General features: G+C 37.2%; 2 protein-coding genes and 1 pseudogene across 2 annotated transcripts in view; 1 reads left to right on the top strand and 2 right to left on the bottom strand.

The window, feature by feature from the left end:
- Nucleotides 1-17,569, top strand: part of LOC127837813 (solute carrier family 49 member 4 homolog) — a 97,919-nt gene that overhangs the window by 2,447 nt on the left and 77,903 nt on the right. The window lies entirely within an intron of this gene.
- The window catches only part of LOC127837791 (G-protein-signaling modulator 2-like), a 149,909-nt pseudogene that overhangs the window by 71,362 nt on the left and 60,978 nt on the right, over nt 1-17,569 (bottom strand).
- Nucleotides 11,606-17,569, bottom strand: part of LOC127837787 (tripartite motif-containing protein 45-like) — a 96,952-nt gene continuing 90,988 nt past the window's right edge. Inside the window, exon 4 of the transcript XR_008029466.1 lies at nt 11,606-11,634. The gene's annotated coding sequence lies outside the window, so the exon portion shown is untranslated. The remainder of the gene's footprint in view (nt 11,635-17,569) is intronic.

Raw genomic sequence — 17,569 nt, 5'->3', positions numbered from 1 at the left:
GTAGTTCCAATTCTTTATTTCGTACATAAGGCCACCGGCCCATATACAACATATAAACAACATAATATACAATGGTTAGTCAAGGATAGAACATATTCGAATTAAGGAGATCTTATAAAATGACAATGTATTCTCAATGAATAAACATAGAGTAAATATGGAGGATCCACGCCGCATGCCTCTAGTTCGAGGCGTCCGATATGGGTTGTCCATATTTTGCATTTATAATATGACAGGATACATAATTCACAGTTGAATTAGACAAATTCACTTAAACAAAACTGGTACACATTGTTATAATTCTATAACTAACAAACATCAACATCAAAACATTATTTGACATAAAATTGGCAGATATAAGTGCATGTTTATATGTCTACACATTTTCTCATTACTATACGCGCATAATAAACAAAAAATGCAAAGTATATATAAGCAATGATGATGAGTTACTCTGTACCCTTCATGAATTCATCTCGTTGCATGAAAACATAGTATATATACATAAAATTGGCAAATATAAGTGCATTTTTCTATGTCTACACAGTTTCTCATTACTATACGCGCATAAGAAACAAAAAATGCAAAGTATATATAAGAAATGATGATGAGTTACTCTGTACCCTTCACGAATTCATCTCGTTGCATGAAAGCATAGTATATATACATAGCTAGGTTACGGATTGTTGCCATATCTGTAGAGCAAAGTAAATTTATAAAATTGAAGTAGTGTTTGTTTTGTAAATAGTATTGAGGAATATATTTCTGACGAATACTTTCGTACAATGGACAGATAAAAACAAAGTGGAATTCGTCTTCAACGACGATTTCACAGAAAACACATGTTCTCTCTTCTCTACCAATATTATGATATCTACCTTTCTCTACCATTAGGCTATTAGACGAACTTCTAAACATGGCTAGAGCTTTCCTAAACCTAGAAACGTCTACAACATCAATGTATGATTCCCTAGAATATATTTGTTTTAAGTCCATATAAAAGGCTAGTTTGGCGTTGGTAGCAACATTGCCCCTCCAAGTTTGAATATACTGGTATTTTAATCTATTTAAAAACATTAACAAAAAATGTCTATTGTTTAAAACACATTGATTTTCCCAGACATAGCAAAAACCGCTTGAGTATAAGACATGTTTAATGTCTGTAACCCAGTTGCATTGGCCGATAGAATCATAATATTTTAGCATATTGTAACAACTCCTAACATATCTTGAATCAGGCAATGAAAGTATTCTTAACCAATAAGCTATGCACCGTTTTGCAGTATATATGTGCATGGGAAAACGGCCAAGGTCTCCTAGAACCGCATCGTTACATGCTCCTTGACTTACATTAAGGAATCGTTTACATGCATACATTTGTACATGTTCAACGCATTGCCTTTGTTTCAAACCCCATATTTCTGAACCATACATTAGAATAGAACATATTTTTGCATCAAAAACTTTGAAAAATGTCTTTGCAGGTAGGTATGGCAATTCGCCAAAAGAATCAAAAAAATGAGCCAGAACTCTTTGAGCTTTGGCACACATATTTTCTGCCATTTTATATAGCGAGAGTCGATTTGTGAAAAATACACCGACATAACAGAATCCATTGGTAACTTCTAGATTGTTGCCATTATAAACCCACTTTTCCCTTATTGAACGCGGACCACCATTTTTAAAAACCATAACTTTTGTCTTTTCTGTGTTAACAGTCAATTTATTATTTTGGCAAAAAGTGTGTAGCACATTCAGTTGCTTCTGTAAACCTACTACTGTATCTGAGATACAAGCAATATCGTCAGCAACCATCAACATACATATTTCTATAAGTTCTGGAAATAACTGAATTCCTCTTATTTCATTTGCAACCATGACATCATGAAGCTCATGTATAAACATCGCAAATAAAATGGGGCTTAAACTACAACCTTGTCTTAGTCCTATCGAACATTCGAAAGACTCTGTATACGTGGACTGTAATCGAACAACTGCCTTGACAGAAGAATATATAGCTTGTACCGCGTTTAATAAATTACCTCGTATATTGTTCTTTCTTAAGACTTCAATTAATATACCCCTATTTACTGAGTCAAATGCCTTTTTGAAATCGATAAAAGCCACGTATATTGGTCTGCGTTTTCTACTTAAATATTTAGTCACGATAGAGTATAAAACAAAAGCATTATCTGTTGTTGAATACCCAGCACGAAAGCCAGATTGTGCTTCAGATAGTTTAGACAAAGCATCGGAATAAAATGTAAGCCTTTTTGTCAGTATTGAGATATATATCTTGCTAAAAATATCTAGCAGAGCAATACCCCTATAATTATCTGGTGAATTAATGCTTCCTGTTTTATGGATAGGAATTAGTATCGATTTTGACAAAGCCTCAGGAAATTCCTTATTAGTAAACAAGCGATTGAATAACTTACGTAGGTATGGTTAAAGTGCTGGCATTGCATATTTAAAATGCTGTGGAGTAAGATCACCAGCTGCAGCTTTCTTACAGTTTAAGCTTTTAGCCCTTTCGGTGATTTCCTCGTCTGTTATAGGGGAATTTAATATCATTTCGTGAATGGGATCTATTTCATCTGTTTGATCATGATTTTGGTCAATGGTTTCTGTATTTTGTTCTTCGTTACTTTCATTAGCAAACAACTCCTGAAAATGGTCATACCATTGTTTAGGTGTTATATTTGAGTTTACTTGTTTTTTAGTACTTGTTAGAGATTTAATTTGAGACCAGAACGACTTTGCGTTATTTACTGACCCGTCTAGTTTAGCAATAAATTGTAGTAGTAGTAGCAGTAGTAGTAGTAGTAGTAGTAGTAGTAGTAGTGAGGGTAGTAGCGGTAGTGGTAATGAGACTGGTTATAGTGGTAGTGGTAGTGGGACTTCTAGTTGTGGCAGTAATATTTGTAGTAGCAGAAGTAGTAGAAGTTATAGTAGCGGTAGCATTGCAGAAGCAGCACCAACACCACCAGCATTGGCAGTAGAAATAGTTGTTGTCGTAGTAGTAGCTGCAGCAGTAATAATAGCACTACTAGAGTAGTAGTCAAAATTCAGTCATTGGTGCGTGATTGTTGCGAGTATGGTCGTTTGGGTTAACTCTATTTTACACCCACGTGTTAGTGTTCAAGTCACTTTAATATTTTTATTCGGCTGAAATTCCATGCAATAAACACGTTTTCTTCTGGTTCTAAGCTCAGGATGGAAGCCCATATTGCTACTGATGCTGCTGTTACTACTTTTACTGCAGCTACTACTATTAATACAACAAGTACTAATAATGCTGCTGCTGCTGCTACTGCTGCTGCTGCTACTGCTGCTGCTACTGCTACCATTACTTCTACTACTACTACTATTACAAATACTACTACCAGTCCCACTACCACTACTACCAGTCTCACTACCACTACCACTACTTCGAGTCTCACTCCCACTACCGCTACTACTATCACTACTTCTACTACTACTACTACTACTACTGCTACTACTACTACTACTACTACTACTGCTATCTACTAATACTAATACTACTACTACTACTACTACTACTTCTACTACTACTACTACTACTGCTACTACTACTACTACTATTACTACTACTACTACTACTACTACTACTACTACTACTACTACTACTACTACTACTACTACTACTACTACTACTACTACTACTACTACTACTACTACTACTACTACTACTACTGCTATCTACTAATACTAATACTACTACTACTACTACTACTACTTCTACTACTACTACTACTACTGCTACTACTACTACTACTATTACTACTACTACTACTACTACTACTACTACTACTACTACTACTACTACTACTACTACTACTACTACTACTACTACTACTACTACTACTACTACTGATATCTACTAATACTAATACTACTACTACAACTACTACTTCCGCTAATGCTGGTGGTGCCGCAACTGCTACTATACTGCTACTGCTACTATTACCACTCCTGATCCTGCTACTACTACAACTACTACTACCACTACCACCAGTACCACTACCACTACAACCAGTCTCACTATCACTACCGCTTCTACTACTACTACAAAAACTACTACCACTACCAGTACTACCAGTCTCACTACCACAACCGCTTATACTACTACTACTACTACTACTACTACTACTACTACTACTACTACTACTACTACTACTACTACTACTGCTACTAATAGTACTGCTACTACTACTACGACTGCTGCTACTTCTTATACTACTACTGCTTCTACTGCTACTGCTGCTACTGCTGCTACTGCTACTACTGCTGCTTTTGCTGCTGCTACTGCTGCTGCTGCTGCTACTGCTGCTGTTGCTGCTACTGCTGCTTATGCTGCTTCTGTTGCTGCTGCTTCTGCTGTTGTTTCTACTGCTGCTACTGCTGCTTCTGCTACTCCTGCTGCCGCTACTGCTGCTACTGCTACTGCTGCTGCTGTTACTGCTTCTACTGCAGCTACTATTACAACAACTACAACTACTGCTACTGTTGGTAGTGCTGCAACTGCTACTACGCTGCTACTGCTACTATTACTACTCCTGATCCTGCTACTACTACAACTACTACTACAATACCACCAGTACCACTACCACTACAACCAGTCTCACTACCACTACCGCTACTACTACTACTACAACAACTACTACTACTACTACTACTACCACGACTACTACTACTACTACTACTACTACTACTACTACTACTACTACTACTTCTACTACTACTACTACTACTACTACTACTACTACTACTACTACTACTACTAGTAGTACTACTACTACTACTACTACTACTACTACTACTACTACTACTACTACTACTACTACTGCTACTACTACTACTACTACAACTACTACTACTACTACTGCTATTACTGCTATTACTGCTACTACTAGTACTGTATCTACTTCTACTGCTGCTGCTACTTCTGCTACTACTGCTTCTGCTGCTACTGCTGCTGCTGCTACTGCTGCTACTGCTGCTGCTGCTGCTACTCCTGCTGCTGAAACTGATGCTGCTGCTGATGCTGCTACTGCTTCTACTGCAGCTACTACTACTACTTCAACAACTACTACTACTGCTACTGCTGCTGCTGCTACTAACGCTGCTGCTACTGCTGCTGCTGCTCATGCTGCTTTTGCTTCTACTGCAGCTACTACTTATACGACAACAACTACTAATATTGTTACTGCTGCTGCTACTGCCGCTACTGCTGATACTGCTACTGCTGCTGCTGCTACTGCTTCTACTGCAGCTACTACAACAACTACTACAACTGCTACTGTTGGTGGTGCTGCAACTGCTACTACACTGCTTCTGCTACTATTACTATTCCTGATTCTGCAACTGCTACAACTACTACTACCACTACCACCAGTCCCACTACCACTACCTATACTACCAGTATCACTAACACTACCGCTACTACTAATACTACTACTTCTACTACTACTACTACTACTACTACTACTACTACTACTACTACTACTACTACTACTACTATTACTACTACTACTACTTCTACTACTACTACTACTACTACTTCTACTACTACTACTACTTTTACTATAACTACTACTTCTACTACTACAAATACTACTACTACTATTACTACAACAACTACTACTACTACTACTACTACTACTACTACTATAACTACTACTGCTGCTGCTACTACTACTACTACTACTACTACTACTATTACTACTACTGCTGCTACTACTACTACTACTACTACTACTACTACTACTACTACTACTACTACTACTACTACTACTACTACTACTACTACTATTACTACTTCTACTACTACTACTACTACTGCTACTACTAGTACTGCAACATATACTTCTACTACTACTGCTGCTACATCTGCTACTACTGCTACCGCTGCTACTGCTGTTACTCCTGCTACAGCTGCTACTGCTACTACTGCTGCTGCTACTGCTGCTGCTGCTACTGCTGCTACTGTTGCTACTGATGCTACTCCTGCTACTGCTGCTACTGCTGTTACTCCTGCTACAGCTGCTACTGTTACTACCGCTGCTACTGCTTCTGCTGCTACTGATGCTGCTGCTTCTACTGCTGCTACTGTTGCTACTGATGATGCTGTTACTGCTTCTCCTGCAGCTACTACTACTACAACAACTACTAATACTGTTACTACTGCTACTGCTGCTTCTGCTACTGCTACTGCTGCTGCTGCTACTGCTTCTGCTGCTACTCCTGCTGCTGATACTGATGCTGCTCCTAATGCTGCTATCGCTTCTACTGCAGCTACTACTACTACTACAACAACTACTTCTACTGCTACTGATGCTGCTGCTACTGCTGTTTCTGCTTCTACTGCAGCTACTACTACTAACACTACTACAACTACTTATACTGCCATTGCTGCTGCTACTGTCGCTACTTCAGATACTGCTTCTGCTGCTACTGTTGCTACTGATGTTGCTGTTTCTGCTTCTACTGCAGCTACTACTACTACTACTACTACAACAACTACTAATACTTTTACTACTGCTTCTGCTGCTACTTCTGCTACTGCTGCTACTGCTGCTACTGCTGCTGCTACTGCTGCTGCTGCTGCTACTCCTGCTGCTGATACTGATACTGCATCTAATGCTGCTACTGCTTCTTCTGCAGATACTACTACTACTACAACAACTACTACTACTGCTACTGCTGCTGCTGCTACTGATGCTACTGCTACTGCTGCTTCTGCTTCTACAGCAGCTACTACTACTACTACTACTCCTGCTGCTACTGCTACTGCTGCTACTGCTACTGCTGCTGCTACTGCTGCTGCCGCTACTGCTGCTGCTGCTTCTGCTGCTGTTGCTGCTGCTGCTGTTATTGCTGCTACTAGATGCCGCTATTTTTACTTATGCTGAAAAAGTTACTATAACAGATTGTTTGCAAAAATTACTCCAACACCGGTCGACACACGACATTCTCTAGATGCTCTCTCGACGCTCTCTCGACGCATGACAAATCAGCCGACAGTCAATCTTGACTGTCGACTAATTTGTCGCGCGTCGTATTGAGCGTCGAGAGAATGTCGTGTGTCGACCTACTGATTTTAGGTCGACAGGCGACATTCTCGCGATATATCATATTGACTGTCGACTGATTTGTCGTGCGTCGAGAGAATGTCGCGAGAATGTCGAGTGTCGCGCTAAAACGTCGACACACGACATTCTCGCGACATTCTCTCGAAGCTCAATACGACGCATGACAAATCAGTCGACAGTCAATCTTGACTGTCGACTGATTTGTTGCGCGTCGTATTGAGCGTCGAGAGAATGTCGTGTGTTGACCTAGTGATTTTATGTCGACAGGCGACATTCTCGCTATATATCATATTGACTGTCGACTGATTTGTCGTGCGTCGAGAGAATGTCGCGAGAATGTCGAGTGTCGCGCTCGAACGTCGACACATGACATTCTCGCGACATTCTCTCGACGCTCAATACGACGCGCGACAAATCAGTCGACAGTCAAGATTATCTGCGAATTTTTTTTCTTAAACCCAGCGCGATATGCGACACTCAAATATTGATTGTCGCATGATTGTCACGCGTCGTATTGAGCGTCGAGAGAATGTCGCGAGAATGTCGTGTGTCGACCTCGAAGGTCGACACGCGACACTCAACTTGGCCCTATCCGGATTCCGTTAAGTGATAAAAAAGATCTGACACTCGTTGTCATATCATACGATATTTTAACTAAACTCGTCCAGGAAATTCGTTAGTAAGCTCGACAAAGGCTCGCTTACTAACAAAATTTCTGAACTCGTTTAATAAAATATGGTATTATATGACAACTTGTGCAAGATCCTATATTTATTCATGTAAAGTTTTGCTAGGACGGTCGCCAATGTTAAATGTTTCATCCAACACAATAACAGGATGAGTCTGCGATATTTGTGTTACTTCGTTGTCTTATTTACAGTTTTTTAAATTGTGGAACTTGTGATAAAATATCTAAAATTGTAGTTTTTAAGTCTGTAAGCAAGTCTATTAAATTATTAAATGCACGAGGATACACAATCTTGGCACTACAAAAGGTCGTGCAAAGTTAATTATGAGCTGAATTAAGATTCTGTACATGACAGTACGTTGACGATTACGATTTATTTATGTGACAAAGACACGATTTTACGATATAGTTTCGATAATATATTATCTCCGGAACCTCCGTACGATATGCAAAAAATCGTTATCTGATCTTACAAAGCTCATGAGTCCATGTGGTTGAGTTATTATTATCCAACGATATAAGCAGAGACAAGTGTGTCATCTTGGTTACGTCAAATCTAAGTTGAGTTGATGAGTTATTATATATCCCCTCAATGGTAAGAGTCCTCTTTGTGTATATGGCGCCCTATTACATTTACCAATACCTTTTTAAGCCATTTGTTTTAATCGCATGTCTGCATGATGGGAAGATCTGTAAGTGAGTTTTGACGTCTGTCAATCAGTTTAATGTATATGTGATGTGCCGGTATACGCTTCGTAGCAACACCGACATTCGTAAATCCGGACCAGAAAAATACACAGTTAGAAGTAAATGCTTGGTAATCATAATACATGTAAGTACTTTATTGGAAACACAGTCCAAAATATAACTTGGGGAAGGTACACAGGCCAAACTAAAGCTTGCGAGTATAAGGATACATAAAATAATACGATCATGCAGAAAAGAATTATTAGTTCAATGAACGAATACAAACATGTATTATTTGGACCATATATACGCAAATAGAAAATTCCAGTAGCAAATTAGAAAAAAAAAACACAAAATAATAACATAGTATTTAAACGACAATTAACATAAAACAATCGTATATAAAAATTTTACACACACAGCAACTCTAAATGTACATCATTTTAAACAAAAGAATAACTGATATAATAAAATAAACCAAAAACATTCATGCTTCTAAAATCATAACAAACAATGCTTGTCAGAATAGACGCAACAGAACAAATGAGCCGTGCTCTGTAAAAAGAGCGTTGAATTCATGTGTGTAAAGTATCGTCCCAGATTAAAGATGTGCAGTCGGCACAGGCTAATCAGTGACGACACTTTCCGCCCTTATGATATAGTTTGTGTAAAGAAAGTCTTCACCAACTGAACAATTTCTGATATTGTAAAGTATCGTCCCAGATTAAAGATGTGCAGTCGGCACAGGCTAATCAGTGACGACACTTTCCGCCCTTATGATATTGTTTGTGTAAAGAAAGCCTTTTCTTACGAAAAACCAAGTTAAGGCGGAGTGTCACTTAACGCAAATGCGTTAAACCCCCTTTTCACAGAGCGCGGCTCATATAATTATATTTTTCTAAGGCGCTTGGAGTGGTACCAATGCCTGATTTGGAAGCGTTATAGGCTAACATATAAACATTCACCAACTGAACAATTTCTGATATTGTGTTTTAATAAAATAGGCACCTTTGTATCAAGCCGATATCAACGCAGGTGTGATAAGTTATATATAGTGGTATGATAAAGAGATAAAGAGGCGCAGTCAATATATAGAGGTACGACATATTACTCGAAATCAAATGTAAAGTATTCAATTTCGGCAGAAAAATGAAACATATTTAACAAGTCAAACGAATTGATACAAAGATGTAGTACATTCAATACACACAAATCATCAAAACTGCTCAAACTTATTTTACAAATATTTCCCGCCAGAGGTGCAGAGCGGAAGAGTTCTTTTTAATAATTCGTTCAAAATGGCGGCGTAAAGTTATGATAAACAAAAAAAATAGGTTACTTATCGTTATGTAAAATATCAGGCTCGACACGAATAAAAACAAGCCTCGCCATTTATTTATTCTTAGCTTAACCTGTTATTCTCTTTTTTTCATACTTGATAAAAAAATTATTACGTATACCGGAAGTTGTTATATGAGTCAATGCTTCGACGCAGGTCATATTTCTACTTAACAACACAAACAATTTGATACCAATTTGTTATATTATGTAGATACAAGATGCAACACACACACATTTAAAAAAAAACGAAAGTGCTCATGACGTCTTGGTAAACAAATCAAACGTCAAAAAACATATTCATGTTATTGTTGTTGTTTTTTAAATTCAGCTTGATTATATTTCATGATTTCTTTAAAAATCCTTACTTGAATTTATAATAAACATAAAAAAATACTCGACACGTATAAAACAACCACTCGGCAAGCCTCGCCATTCACTTTTTTCTTCGCCTTCATGCCTAATAAATTACACAACTACATGGCAGTAACCTGTTATTCTCTTTGTACTGATCTATACCCAGATACAAATTCACGCAGTTAATCAAGTGAAATGTGTTCATGTACATTACTCTTAAGGAATAGATGCAATTACACGTTGAAGTGTTTATCTTGAAACAAGGTAGATAGCTCAATATAAAGAAGTGAAACTCCAGCTTATCAAGACTTGGTTGATGCAAAGTTTAAAGAACAAATTGACAAAATTCTGCAGGTGCATCACACTATTCTTGACATAATTTTCACATTCCTTCAAGAATGGTAGTATTGTTTCACATTATCAATTTATCAATATATACAAGAAATATTAACGTGCATTCAATTATTGACGCTAAAAATAAACAACTCGGTAGTTATAAATTGAATTTGTATATGTAATCCCTGCTTACAATGACTGACCAACAATGGGTACGATGATATTATTCATTCAGTTTTTAAATATGTTCCAATTCCCATTAAGCATATTGTCTATCCATTTGGAACAAAACCAAAAGAGGGACTCTAAACGGTGATTTTAATTTATGAAATACAAAATCTACAACATTTGAAAGATAGAAGTTCCTTAAGGCTTTGATTGACTTCGTGATTAGTAACAACAATACACTATCTTTATATGATATAACGACGATAACCGGATATAATACAATAAAATTGTGAATGATAACCACGTCATAATCATTCATAATCTTATTACTCTAAATATTTTGTATGCAATTGCTCTTTATTTCACAGCTACTAGCAAAAAGCAATATTATTTACATATTCACTCACAATCATTACTAACACAACTTTTTTTTCAAATTTCAAATATTTTTGCAGATGAAATATATTATGGAGTCAAATATCTTATACACGATCTAGTCAACAAAGTCTACACAGCGAAGGCAGTATAGCGCTCATCTGAGTTCAAGGATTTGACCAAGTGATCTAGTTTTTGACCACACCTGACCCAGATTCAAACCTGACCTTTATATTGTCATATAAACATTTTGTCCTGGTTTCATCAAGTTTGAGTCATATATTGGGCCTTTAGATTAGTAACAAGGTTTTTCAAAGATTTGACCTGGTGACCTGAGTTTGGGAAGCAAGGGACCCAGATTCAATCTTGGCCTAGACAATGTAAGGATTACAATTCCGGCAAAGTTTTATCATGAATGAGTAATAAATAAGGCCTTAAAGTGGTAACAATTGTGTTTTTTTTAACATTTTACATGGTAACCTATTTTTACGCTAACGTGACTCATATTAATTCATTGTCCAGATAAATATGCTGACCAATGTTTAATCAAGATCGGATAAAACATGTTAACTCTAGAATGTTAATGAGCTAACAGTTGATGGCACACAAAGCACAATACACGCTGAAAGAAAACGGGCGTAGGGTGATTACAATAGCTTGCCTTGACCACTTCATGCTCAGGTGAGCTAACTATAATGAATGACATTATTTCCATGTTTTGATCAGGTCTAATTGTAGCTAATCTGACTGTCATGACTTTAACTAGGACACATTTTAAATGACGATATGAAATTAAATCTGAATAAAAGTCTAAAAAACTTTAATACATACAAAAACAAACATGCACTTAAAAACCAAAATTCAATGCTATTAATAAAATCGCAACCGTTTACCGAAAGTAAATTACATGCACTACGTAAATACCGTTCATGTAAAATTGTACAAAAAAGGAAAATAATAAAACGGTTGAATTAAATTATAAAAGCTTCTTAATGTATTGAAATAGAAATTCGGTTAATAAATGAATAATAGTATAAATTACGTAATGCTGTAATTACTTTCTTTATTTGCTTTTTTGTAAATTAAAAAGTCGGAACTGTTTTTGTTTTGAACTCATTGATGTTGTCGTGGTTCAAAAATCCAACTATAAGTTTTCTCGTTTCTTCATTAAAGTAGACAGATGCAGGGTATGCAATGTCAACAGAGAAGGTATTGAGGATTGTCTTGCCGACTGTATCCACTTGACTTATGGAGTTGTCACCAAAGACGAAAACCTGCCCTGTGGCTGCCACATGTATGTTAGCTGTATTCAAGAAGTCACGTTGAAATGCGTGATCCTGGAACGTAGCTGTGACTGATCCATCCCTGGTCAGCGTGCGTAGAATGCCATTTCTTAAGTCCGTCACATAGATCATCTTCCCATCCGGACTCACCCCAACACCTACAACTAAATGAGGAACACAACATACACAATCTGGCACGAAATCTTGAATATTAGTATTTCTTTCTCAATAGTATTAGCGTAAGCTCACTTATTCTCATATCAATAGTTAGCAAACAGTTATCGTTCAAATGTATAACCTTTAAATAGAAAAATACCTGAAATAAACAATAGGAAAATATTTATTTAAAAAAACTAAATCAACGTTTAAACAGTATTACGACTTTATTACATTAAAGACTTAAGCCAGTTATTCTTAAAAAAATATAAGAAATTTTGAAAAATTGGGACCGCATGTGATGCTTAGTGTGTTAAGCTTCTTTTGTTGTAAACAACATTATTAGTACATAACTCATTAATGTCACGATTAAGATACTTTGATAATTGAAATACCTGTCAAACAATTTTAATTGATCGGAGAAGACGTTTCGGAACAGGACTAGAGTGCATGATTTCAATTAACGTCATTGTAACTCTTATAGAACATTAAAGTCGGTCCTTCACCATGTGCATGCCCTATTTAATTAAAAGCCGTATTGATACAATCTACGCTTAGATCTCATCTTTATAAAGTTCATGCATATGTTAACACAAAGTGCAATGCATCCCTGAAACAAGGAAAATAATAATGTACTCATATATCACCTCGGAATTGTCCAGTACTATCTTCGTATAACTTCTTAACTAACCGTCCGTCCATTGTGTATTCGTACAACGCAGTACCGGAAGTCACAAACACTTCTGCATCGACATGCGCAATTCCATAACAGACATGATTCATTTTTAGAACCTGTTTGCGTATAATCTTTCCGCCATCTACCCGTAATAAATGAATCTCGTCAAGAGCATCGGCTTTAGGTTTGCTAACAGTCACCGCCATTTCGAAGGAGGAAATGCTACACATGGACCACGGATAAGTAGGAAGCTGAACTTGATCAATCACCTTGCACGCCTGATTAAGGAGTTTCACGCATTTATTGTTTAAGTCAGCAATGACGAGATCCCCGTTGGAAGTCGAACATATAACCGTAATCGCACATCTGTATTTATCAGTAGCTGTTCGAACAATATATTCTAACTTGTCCTCGATGCTGACAATCTTGTTTGGATCAACGTTATGTTGTGGCTCGCCTAAGGTGATTTTTCCAAGATCAGTGCAGTCTGCAAAACATTGAATCAATTCACGGTTAGGCTGGAATTTAATATCAGGTCCATCATTCTTGATCTTGATTTGTAGGAGTGAATCTGCTGCAGCAGTTTGATCAATACATTTTCTTAACGTAATAAACGTTCGTTCAGGTAACATATTGTCTTTGAGCTTAGCGCCATATATCTTTAACTTTGAAATCAATTCTAAGCATCGCTTGGTGTCATCTTCAATGGAATTTTTTAAGCGCTCGTGAATTGATTCCAATTCTCTTATGGTGTTTTGCTGAAGTCGGTCAAGATTCTCGTTGATCTGTCGACGTGCATCAAGTATTTCTTCACAAATGTGTTCGTAAGAAGCTTTAAGTGATTTTATGTTATCTTTTCCTCTGTCCACCATATCCTTTAAACGCTTCTGCGACTTTTCTATCCCTTTCGTCACTTGAACAAGGGGTATACGTTGTGAGTTTGATTTGGCCTGTTCAGCCAATGTAAACACCTTACTGCATTGCCTGAAATGCAAATGTGCGTTAAACGAGAGACGTATGGGTGTAGATTATTCTGATTATTCTATGTCGAGTCTTACGACATGCTGATAATGTTGATGTTAATTTATGGCGATAATGGTGATGATGAAGATGAACATGATGATAAGGGCGATGGAGAAGATTTTTTTTTTAAATAGCAATAATGATAAAAATTAATATTTAAATACTAACAACAATAATGATATTGATGATATAAGAATGATAATAATACTAATACTACTAATAACAAAGACTGTTTGTAAAACATGCATGCCCCCATATGGGTTGTCCGTTTTAGTGGCAGCCATTGTGTGAATACGTTTTATGTCACTGTGACCTTGACCTTTGACCTAGTGACCTCAAAATCAACAGGGGTCATCTGCGAGTCATGATCAATGTACCTATGAAGTGTCATGATCCTAGGCAAAAGCGTGCTTGAGTTATCATCCGGAAACAATTTTACTGTTTCGGGTCACCGTGACCTTGACCTTTGACCTAGTGACCTCAAAATCAATATGGGTCATCTGCGAGTCATGATCAATGTACCTATGAAGTTTCATGATCCTAGGCGTAAGCGTTCTTGAGTTATCATCCGGAAACCATTTAACTATTTCGGGTCACCGTGACCTTGACCTTTGACCTAGTGACCTCGAAATCTCTAGGGTTCATTTTCGAATCATGATCAATCTACCCATGAAGTTTCATGATCCTAGGCGTATGCGTTCTTGAGTTATCATCTGAAACCCATTTTCCTATTTCGGGTCATTGTGACCTTGACCTTTGACCTAGTGACCTCAAAACCAATAGGGGTCATTTGCGAGTCATGATCAATCTACCCATGAAGTTTCATGATCCTAGGCGTATGCGTTCTTGAGTTATCATCCGAAAACCATTTTACTATTTCGGTTCACCGTGACCTTTGATCTAGTGACCTCAAATTCAATAGGAGTCATCTGCGAGTCATGATCCATCTACCTATGAAGTTTCATAATCCTAGGAGTATGCGTTCTTGAGTTATGATCTTAAAATCATTTTACTATTTCGGGTCACCGTGACCTTGACCTTTGACCTTGTGACCTCAAAATCAATAGGGGTCATCTGCGATGTATGATCAATCAACCTATGAAGTGTCATGATCCTAGACATATGCGTTCTTGAGTTATCATCCGAAAACCATTTACTATTTCGGGTCACCGTGACCTTGACCTTTGACCTAGTGACCTCAAAATCAATAGGGGTCATCTTCAAGAAATGATCAATGTACCTGTATCAATGTATGAAGTTTCATGATCCTAGGCCCAAGCGTTCTTGAGTTATCATCCGGAAACCACCTGGTGGAGGGACCGACAGACCTACCGACAGACCGACCGACAGACCGACCGACTGACATGTGCAAATCAATATACCCCCTCTTCTTCGAAGGGGGGCATAATAATAGAAATGATAATCATAATAGTGACCTCAAAATCAATAGGGGTCATCTGCAAGTAATGATCAATGTACCTGTATCAATGTATGAAGTTTCATGATCCTAGGCCCGAGCGTTCTTGAGTTATCATCCGGAAACCACCTGGTGGACGGACCGACAGACCTACCGACAGACCGACCGACATGTGCAAAGCAATATACACCCTATTCTTCAAAGGGGGGCATAATAATAGAAATGATAATCATAATAGCATATAATTATAGTAATTATTGTTATTATTATTATAACAATTATTATCATTATTAGTAGAAGTATTTTTGAAATTACAGTCGTTTTTTTTCATTATTTTGGGAATGGGGCCCTGTCCCTTACTACACTTTAAAATTAAGAAGAAAAGTGTTTTAAATATTATATTTACTAAAGTTTAACTTATAACGCTGGATTTACATTAAATTAATGGTGGTGGTGGAGGTGGTGGTGGTGGTGATGGTGGTGGTGGTGGTGGTGGTGGTGGTGGTGGTGGTGGTGGTGGTGGTGGTGGTGGTAGAATATATAGATACACACACACACACACACACACACAAACACACACACACACACACGTGAAACAGGTATGATTTGTACTTGGCCTTAACATAAATTTATATCAATACTCACTGACCTGTGTTTCAGGAGGAGACATAATTGACATAGCAACTGTTCATGATCTTCACAGAACATCGTTAGTTTCTCAGTCGTGTGCTCCTCACATAACTCTATAGTATCGTCCACTTTGTTCGCAACATACCAGCTTTCACCGTCACATTTCGCTGACACCGCGTGATCCTTATGTAGCTTTTTGTGCATTTTCACACATTCGTCGCAGTATGTTTTAAAACATATTTTACAATGAAACAGTCCTTCATTATGTATCCCATCCTCTTCGCAAACAGAACAACAAACGTCGTAAAATACGTCTGATCCCTTTTGCTGCGAATTGTTCAAGTTAGACGCCATTTTGTGATTTCTTTACAAAACCACTTTCGATTTCCATATGTTTAAACCGCGTGCCGTGTTAACCTACTAAGTTACTATTAAAGGTGCCTTTTCACAGATTTTGGCATGTATTGAAGTTTGCCATTAAATGCTTTATATTGATAAATGTTAAGATTGGGTCTAAAAGCTCCAGTAAAAAAAAAACAATAATAAAATTAAATAAATAAATAATCCTAAACTGGGCACGACACGAACCACTGAACCCTGGAGTAAAAGTCTATCGCTGAGACCACTTGGCCATTCGTGCTCAAACAATCAGTGAGGTATTTTATACTTTCAATCGTTTTGCGTTGAAACGCTTTATAATTTTCAGGTTTTTAAATCGTGGAAAGATGCATTTAATGGATATTTTAGAGCATGGTAAATGTTCAGTATTACTTACAAATATCATAACTACAGCAAAAATGTGCGATTCTGAAACAATTTATTTTTATTCCGTCAATTTACAAAACGTGAAAATGCCCCTTTAAGTGATATTTATATGTTTTACAGATTCGCAGGTCGGACTATTAGGCCAAAGTTATTGTAGTTTGGTTAACGTATGGTTTATTCAAGGTTGAATACCAAATATATCCTATATAGCTGTACGAAAAAAAGACATGTTCAAACTGCTCATAAAGCGAACTTCGACTAGTGATTTAAATTTACGGTTAAGACAGTATATCTTGTAAGCAAACATTCTATGTGGACTTTGTATTGGTATATGTATAGTTGTGTGTCGCTTTCATCCTCCGTCAAGTATTAATTTGTATTAGACTATTGCTTTGATATCTGCCTAATATAATGCTACATGTACATATATTTTAATATTCGTTCAACAGGAAGTTGCCATATCATTCAATGTTTGGAGGTTAGTCATATTACTCGGAATGAACTATAAAGTCATCATTCTAGTAAACAGGGGTCAGATTTCGCCCTATTGGCGCA

The sequence above is a fragment of the Dreissena polymorpha genome, chromosome 7 (genome assembly GCF_020536995.1).
Source record: "Dreissena polymorpha isolate Duluth1 chromosome 7, UMN_Dpol_1.0, whole genome shotgun sequence".
NCBI lineage: Eukaryota > Metazoa > Mollusca > Bivalvia > Myida > Dreissenidae > Dreissena > Dreissena polymorpha.
This window is presented reverse-complemented; position numbering and strand designations above follow the sequence as displayed.